Source organism: Colobus angolensis, unplaced genomic scaffold (genome assembly GCF_000951035.1).
Source record: "Colobus angolensis palliatus isolate OR3802 unplaced genomic scaffold, Cang.pa_1.0 Scaffold32, whole genome shotgun sequence".
In the NCBI taxonomy this organism is placed as follows: domain Eukaryota; kingdom Metazoa; phylum Chordata; class Mammalia; order Primates; family Cercopithecidae; genus Colobus; species Colobus angolensis.
Genome location: NW_012116488.1, coordinates 12,265,778 through 12,274,430, shown reverse-complemented (window position 1 = coordinate 12,274,430; position 8,653 = coordinate 12,265,778).

Genomic DNA, 8,653 nt, shown 5'->3' with positions numbered 1-8,653 from the left:
TGCCCGCCCTCGCTCACTTGGCCCCGCACGTTGAAGCCGTAGCCGGACTCGGACTTGACGATGCGCACGACCCGAGGGCCGCCGCCTCCCCCGCCGCCGTTCCCGGCGCAGTGGAGCCCAGACCCCCCGCCGCCGCCGCCACCTCCGTTCCTGTGAGGGGCCGAGGGGTGAATCCCTTCCCCGTCCTCGTCCGCCATCTTGCGAGCAGGCGAGCCGTACCCCCGCCGCCGCCGCCACCGCGGCCGCCGCCAGCGCCGCTGCAGTGATTCCTCGTCTCCATCTAGCGAGGCTATTGTGTATTGGGCGCTTAATTATTTATTCACCCTGGAGGCCGAGGATTCCCAGTTCCAGGGGGTTTTGGCCTTTGCCTGCGCTTCCCCCAAGCCTCTCCCGAGGCTGAGGAAAGGTGGCGAGGACTGACTTGAGATCCTTTTTTGCGCTCCTTCCTTGAGCACTCTCCCCGCCGTACTCCCCGCAGGCTCTCCCGGGCCCCGGGGCTGAAAGGTGCAGGCCGCCCCTCTCCCGGCCAAGGGCCTTGTCTTCTCCTTTGTAGTCCCAGCAGCAGAAACTCTCTTGCAACACTAGGCTGCGGCTGGGAAGGAGCTGTGACGGCCCTGGGGAGAACATTTCTACCACTGCTTTTCCTCAACCGTCTGCCAACTCCTCTGTTTGAGGCAAGATTATCAACAAGTCAGTTTATTCGGTTCTTCGGGAAGTAGCCTGGTTACCTCTCTTTCAAACAAGCTGTGCCTAGCAGCATCACAGGCATGGTGCGGCCACTCTGCTCTTGTGATGGAAGCACTTTGCAAGCGCTTTGACTGATGGGGGGGCGCCTTCCAGAAGGCCCTCAAGGCCTGGACAATCCTATTTTTAGGTTGGATGAGAGAACCAGGGGCTTAAGACACAGAGCTGAGGGTCAGATACTGCGGCTCATGCATGGAAGAAACATTTACTGAGCGCACCTTTTCCCAGTATTTGGATACCCTTGAGCCACTCACGTAAACACACACTATAAACTGCTGGTTTGCAGAGTATAAACTGCCTTGCGAGCCAGCTTTCAGAACAATGTCTTAGCGGCCTCCTTCATGCCAGAGCGCTGCCCCAAGGTTCTTTGCCACATAAGTGCTGCAGATTGCACCTCAACCAGCAAGATGCAGGGACTAACGTGAATGAGACCTTGTTCCTTTCCCCCCCTCAAGAATTCAGGGGCCTGTCAGGGAGATGGATAAAACCAACCACTGCACTGTACACTGGCATGTCACTCTCAGCCGCCCTGAGAAAGGGAAAGACTGAGGAATGGAGGGCGGATTGAGTAAAGGCTCCTAGGAGAGGGTGACTTGCTGGGAGTAGGGGAACGTCTCAAGCATTGGTAACCCTTTGTGCAAAGAAATGGAGACATTTGTGGGGCTGGGCGCGGTGGCTCACGCCTGTAATCCTAGTACTTTGGGAGGCCGAGGCGGGTGGATCACGAGGTCAGGAGATCGAGACCTTCCTGGCTAACACGGTGAAACCTCGTCTCTACTAAAAATACAAAAAATTAGCTGGGCGCAGTGGCAGTGTTGGGCACCTGTAGACCCAGCTGCTCGGGAGACTGAGGCAGGAGAATGACATGAACCCGGGAGGCAGAGCTTACAGTGAGCCGAGATCGTGCCGCTGCACTGCAGCCTGGGCCAAAGAGCAAGACTCCTTCACAAAGAAAAGAAAAGAAAAGAAAAGAAATGGAGACATTTGTTCAATCCTTCATTCCACATGTAGCCTCCATGGGCACCTGCTAGGGACCAGACAGAACACTTGATGCTGGGTAGAAAAGAGAACAAGAGGATATCTCACTGGGGATGGGATAGGATGGAGGGAGGATGGGAAGAAGATGATGGGGTAGGGACTTCCTAGGTGACTCATCAACAGTTTGGAGAAATGGAGCCGCTATTGGTCAGCTGAGGTCAAAATAACACTGGATATTTTAATACCTGTCCAGCTGAAACAAGCCGTGGTATTTTGCTCAGCACAATCTTTACGTTTGACAACAGCCCCTGATGTTTACATCCGGAGTTTTTTGCCACTTACAGATGTTATTTACACCACATTTTAATTCAGGTCTCACAACTCTGTGATGTAAGTGTAATTGCCCTGTGTGAACAGTTCAGAGACCTTTGTGCCTGAGCCAGAATTACACAGTGGCTCACCAGGAAGTCAGAAATACTAACCCCCAACTAGAGGCTTATAACGTTGGGAGAACTTAGGTAAGTTTTGTGCATTGGAAAACCTGCATTGGCCAATCTGGTCTTCCATATTGCTGTAGTGGACCTAATCTATGCACCTCTTGAGGGTCACCTGGTGTAGATCACCCGATTCTGTCGCTGTTCGGGGTGCCATTTGTAGCCTGCACGGACCTAGGGGGACTGAACAAAGGGGAGCAAATGTGGGAATAAAAGACAAGAGACAAAAGAGTATATTTGGAACAAGGGCTCAGGGGGCACCTTACCTCTAGTGGAAAAGGGCCCTGAGCTTTACGCAGCCATCCATATTTATTAGGCCAAAGAGATAGCGAGAAAGGGGAGGGGGTGTGATTGTCCAGTAATTGTCAGTTGGCTGCTTGGTTCACAACAGGCTTGTGAGACCGCATCCTTTGAACAATAGGCACTAGATTTTCCAGTAGATAACTTCAAAGAGCTCTGTGCCAGGGAGCGATGTCCCTCAGCAATCCTTTTGGTGGCAGGGCAGTGTGAGTTTGCCCACATCCTGCATTCATGATAAACAGTTTGCTGTTTGATCATATAGCCTCCAGCGGAATGCTGAGTTGGTCACATCCTATGGGTCTTCAACTCCCTGCAACCCGGCCCCACATCTTGCTGACCTTCCTGTCAGCTCCCTTAGAGTGAAGACCAGGCTCTGTCACAGGCCTCTCACGCCATGAGTGGCCTAGGGAGGACGTGGATCCTCTCACCCTTTTCATTCAGGTGGTAACCCACACCACGGCCACATGAGGTCTGCCTACAGGGGCCAGATACATCTACTCAGAAATACAGGGGAGTTAAAGCTTGGGGCACATTTTGACCAGAGAAGGACAAGAGATGGAAGGGACCCAGCATACGGAGTGCAGTGGTTCCATTTGGCTTGTCGGGAAATGTCCAGTAGGTGCAATTGAGCAACTGGCTGTATTTGCTTCTAAGGCTGTGACCAGCTCAATAATGTACAACTTGGTGGCACACTTCTATAGTCCTAGCTACTTGGGAGGCTGAGGCAGGAGGAGCCCTTGAGCCCAGGAATTCAAGAACAGCCTAGGCAACATCATGAGACCCTGTCTCACAAAAATGCACAACTTTCTATTAGCTTCCGTCCTTCCCTGCTTCATTTCCTTTTTCTCTTGTGTCTGTTGCCCTAGGATTGTATCCCTCAATAAAGTATTAGCAGGCAGCATGATTGCTTAATATTCTGTCTCTGAAGGAACAGGGACAATTGCTACCACAAATGGTCCTAAAAAGTAGACCTTCAGGATGGGATGTTGGAGTTGGAGTTCTCTTCTATCTATAATAGGGGCCCCACTGCTGGGCCACAGCTGGCATACAATGATATTACAATTTCTAAAGCTGCACCTGCTGCTAATTGGAATGAGATGCAGGTAGAAAATAAGGCTTTATGAGATCAAATGGCCATTGCATTTGGGGTTAAGTGGCTTTTTCTGATGGTAGCGGAGGCACTGCAAAGAGAAAATGATAGACTCAGGAAAGGTATCTACCAGTGTAAGGCATGCTTTGAAATGAAGACTTTAAGGACGCTCCTGACATCTGCAAGACAGACTGCACTGAAAATTAAGCTTGGGGGCTGATTATAAGGTGGCAGAACTGAAAAGGAGACTAGATGTGCAGCCATGTAGATGTCTTATGTCCAAGTCAGAGCTCTAAGAAGGAAAGGATTGGAGCTGGTGACCCAGAATGGAGACTTTTGGGTTAACAAACCTGAAACTCTGGACCCTGATCTCCTTGAATCCTCTGTCAGGTAGAAGCAACTCTTCCACTTTTTAGAACAAAACAGCTCTTCTTGGCCTGGGGATGACAATGACCTCATTGAAGCAGGAACCTTGCAAGATGGTACTTACTTTAATGACAACAGCCTACGGTAAATACGTGAGATGCCAGAACTTTTTTTCGGCACAATAAGAAGAAAAGGACCAGAAGGCTCAGAGGTGTGAATATTAGAATCATAAGACCTGAGAATCCACCACTGGCCTATGTTCCCTGGGATGGCCCAGAGAATCTTCCCTTCATTGAAACAGAAAAAAGAAGTCCTAATGAGCCCATCAGCACCTTTGAGAAATTCAGTGGTGGCTGTCTTCTGAAGGCTGGGTTCGATGATGGGAGATGGTGGGGAAATGGACTCTCTTGGATCAACAGCAATCAATGTAATGGCAAAGGCCAGGTGGCATAATGTCATGCCAGACAAAGCGGGCATAATTACATAATGGAAAGGAAGGTCAGAGTGGCAACCAGGGTGCCTGGAGCCATAAGAATCTATGTTAATGGCTGACAGATCATGATGTAATGGGGGGTGAGACAAATGGGGAGCTAACAGGGGTGTTGCTTGACTTGTATAAATAGACATACTTTTAAAATCTAGAGTGTAAGAACAGAAAGATGACATCTACTGCAATGGAAATTATCTAAGACTGTTCAGAGCCCAGAGCCTGTGATTAAAGGGGAGGCTGGATTTCTGAGGCATTAAGTCAGCCATGAGCAGTGGCAACCCAGCATGTGATAGAAGTGCTATGTACAGGACCAGACTCGAGCAGGTCTAGAAGGAACAGGTAAATTGCCTAAACAGCTGGTCCAGATTCTCATGTCACCCACCTCTGTTGAAGCTCTTCCTCAACTTACATGTTTAGCCCCAAATGGGAGTTCCATGTGATCGTCTCATGGAGGAGGAAAGCACCAGGGCCTCGTTTACGGAGTTCCATGTGATTGTCTGATGGAGGAGGAAAGCACCAGGGCCTCGTTTACACACAGCTCGACGTGGTGTATTGGTGCTAGTTGGGAACAGATGACTGCTGTGTCACCTCCCATTCAAGGGTAGGAGAGGTGGCCCGAAGTGCAGACACACACGGTCTCCTGTGTGGGAGTAAATGGCTGGGCTAATCATTTCGGGACATGGAAAGAAAAAAAATGAAAAGCCAGGGGCATGGAGGTCAAGTAAACAGTAAATGATGAATTCATGGGAGTGAGCACAAAGGGTATGGGGCTTTCTGCCTCGTGTTTGTCTCTCCAGAGAGCATCTGTTGCCAAGGAGGCTCCTATAGTCAGTCGGACAGGATGACCCAGCCCCTCTTTGGCTATCCCAGGGCTTCCTGTAGTGATGAGATGTTCTACTGAAGGTTCAACTGTGACATCAGCTTAGACACAACAGCTGGTGGGATTGGAGCACTGCCCTCCTGGACGTAGTGTGAGTCAATAGATGTGTCTCTGATAGAATATACAAGTCTAGGAACAAAGGAGTGGAAGTGGGATTGACTCCTCTCTCTGACTGCCAGCAAGAAACCTGCAGAATCTGTGCTTCTTGTTCCTGCAAATTTAGACTTAGAAGAGTCAGAGGCCCTGGCTTATGGAGGGTAAAACTTCCACTAATAAACACAGTAAGGGTTCCACTAAATTGGAAGCTGTGACTGTGACCTGGGCGCCTTGGGCTCCTCTTGCCAGTGGAGCAGCAGAGAAAGAAGGATTTGCTATACTGATGCACGATAATACTTCATTACCATGAGGAGCAAGGGCTGGTGTTACATAGTAGGTGAAGGGAAGAGTATGTCTTGTGCTCTGGACTGAAGCGTGTCCCCCAAAATTCATCTGTTGAAGTCCTACCTCCAACGTTAGGGGTTATTTAGAGATATTAAGTATGTTTAGAGAGGGAGTCTATAGGGGGTAATTAAGGTTAAATGAGGTCATAAGCGTGGTGCCCTATCCACTAGGATTGTCGTCCCTCTAAGAAGAGGAAGAGAGAACAGAGCTATCTCCCTGTCTCTGGGTACTCAGAGGAAAAGCCATGCGAGGACAAAACGGCCATCCACAAGCCCACAGAAGAATCCTCACCAGAAACTGGCCCTGCTGAACCTTGATCGAGAATGCCCAGCCTCCAGAACTGTGAGACAATTAATTTCTGTTGGTTAAGCCACCTAGCTTGGGGTATTTTGTTATAACAGCCTGAGCTGACAAATACATCTGGTTGTATGGGATTCATGGGGTATTCTCTGTTCAGAGATAGCCATGAACAAGCAATTACAACATCCACAGATCCTCCAGGTGAGAACCCCAGACCCACTGAAGAGTTGACCCTAGAAATCTAGAATGGAAGGTCAAAGTGGGTGGAAGATGATGATTGTCAATTATGGCCTTAGGACCAGCCACAGCAGCGGGACTCTAGCTTCCTTTGCTAATCTTTTTATGTCTTTTTAGGAAGTTTCAATTGATCACTTAAAAAATTGGACTTGCACCCTCAATCTCAAATTGAGGGCATTTTGTTCTCAAGTTAGATCCAAATATCGCAGGAAGATGGGGTGGAGGACTCTGAATAGCACAAGGGGTGGACTGTACTGGGCCCAATCTATACGCTTCCTGAATTTACCTGGCCTTACCTGCCTCCTCTTGTGCTCAATGCAGGGGACAGCCACCACCACTCTCCCATCTCCTAACACCACTGTCTGTCACAGCCTCCCCCAGGTGAGAGCTGACCTTCAACCCGGCCTCCATCATGTACACTGTGAAAAGGGCCACGAGGCAGCGGGGGCCAGGCCCAGATGACTGGAGTCATGGAGAACCTGCAGAATCTGTGCTTATCTCTGCAACATTAGACTCAGAAGAGTCAGAGGTCCTGGCTTGTAGAGAGTACAACTTACACTAATGAACACAGTAAGGACTCCACTATACTGGAAGCTATGACTGTGACCTGAGTGTCACAGGGTCCTGACCTAGGACCTAACACCAATCCTATACTCAGAGGATTGAGTATACTCCTCACACCACGGGGAGGGGGTCTGGCTTGCCCAGTAGCTGTCCGTGGGGACCAAGCGCCATGACCTGAATGTGGAGGAGGGTTAGCTTCCTGAGGGATGAACTTTGATCAATGACAGACAGGGTCTGAAAAGATCTGGTGGATTATTTATCTCCCTTTCTCCATCCGTATGGCTTACTGACATATGTCTTGTGTGGCCAAACAACTGGCTGTGTTCCCTGGCAAAACTGTGGCCACTTCAGCACCACACGTGATGTGCTTTCCTTCCTTCCTTGCCTTCTTTCCGAATTTTCCCTGCTCTTTCTAACCTGGGATTGCACCCCGTAAAATATGCTGCTACATGAACTTTGCTTCAGGCCTCCTTTTCTAGGGAACCCAGGCTTAGACAGGTTCTTAGAGGTTTCCTGGGCTCCAGAGGTTATGGCCACGTGCATAAAATGAAGTGGAACACCATGGCAACCAGGATATTTTATGCCCGAAACATCTGTATAACTGTGGATAATTGAAAGGGGAGGCTCCTTAAGAATCCAAATGATTTTCCTTGGCCTCCACTTCTTCGTGAATACAGGCAGGTTCTAGGTGGGGAGAGTTTCATGCTGGTTGGGAGCATGGACTCGAGTCAGAGTGTCTGGTTCTCACTAACTATACAATCTGTGGGGAATTTTCTAAACTTTGAGGCCTGACTCTTTTCCCATTTCTATCAGGGATTAGAATAGCATTTATTAGATATAATTAGATCACAGAGTTCCTTGAAGGATTAGCTGAGATATTTCATATAAACACTTAGCCTGGCACAATATAACTGTTCACAGGAAAAAAGAAGTCTATCTCTAAATATCTTGAAGGATAGAGGGGCAAACATGCCTCTCTTTTGCAAGAATACTAATTGGCATCAAGGATCTTGATGAGCAAAACACAAAGAAATGAAGAAAATGACCAGTAAAGGAACAGTTATTACTAAACCTTAAAATTACGAAGGCTGGTTTTTTTTAAAATGCTGCAAATAAACATAGAGTTATTTTAAAAGACATTGGTATTATCCAATTTGTTCATTACCTGAACTTGAATTAAAGTTGCTTGTTAGTTCCATGTTTTGTAGGTCGGCTGTGAATCTGTCCGGAGAGGCTATTTTCCTGATTGATCAGGTGTAGGGGAGGGGGAACCCCAAGTCTCTTCTGGGATTCATCCAAGACGTCACTTGTCCTTCTGAGGTTTGTCCCTCACCTCCATCAGTATTCTAAGAGCTGAGCAGGAGTCACTACCCGGGGTTGTGTGGACAGATCTGCCTTGCCCCAAACTGTGAGTTAGTTCTTGCCCCAAGAATACTTTGGTCCAAATCTCTGAAGCTAGATATTTGGACAGGGAGGTGGGGGACAGGGGGAGTCAGAAAGAAGCCCAGATTTTTAACTTCCCTTTAAAATGATCCGTGTCTCCTCTGTCTTGTGATCCTTCCTGAAACCCTAAAAGAAGGACCAACATTTTGAAAAAACTTGTCAAGTCTGGGCTTGCTTCGTGGCCACAGCCTGGCTCCTTGCCATTTTCCTACGTCACAAGAAAATCCAGACAGATCTGATCCAAGAGAACATTTGGTGGATCTGCTTGGCTAGCCGCTCCTTCGGCCAGAACAGTGAAGTCCAAATGCCAGCCCAGCTGGGAGAGC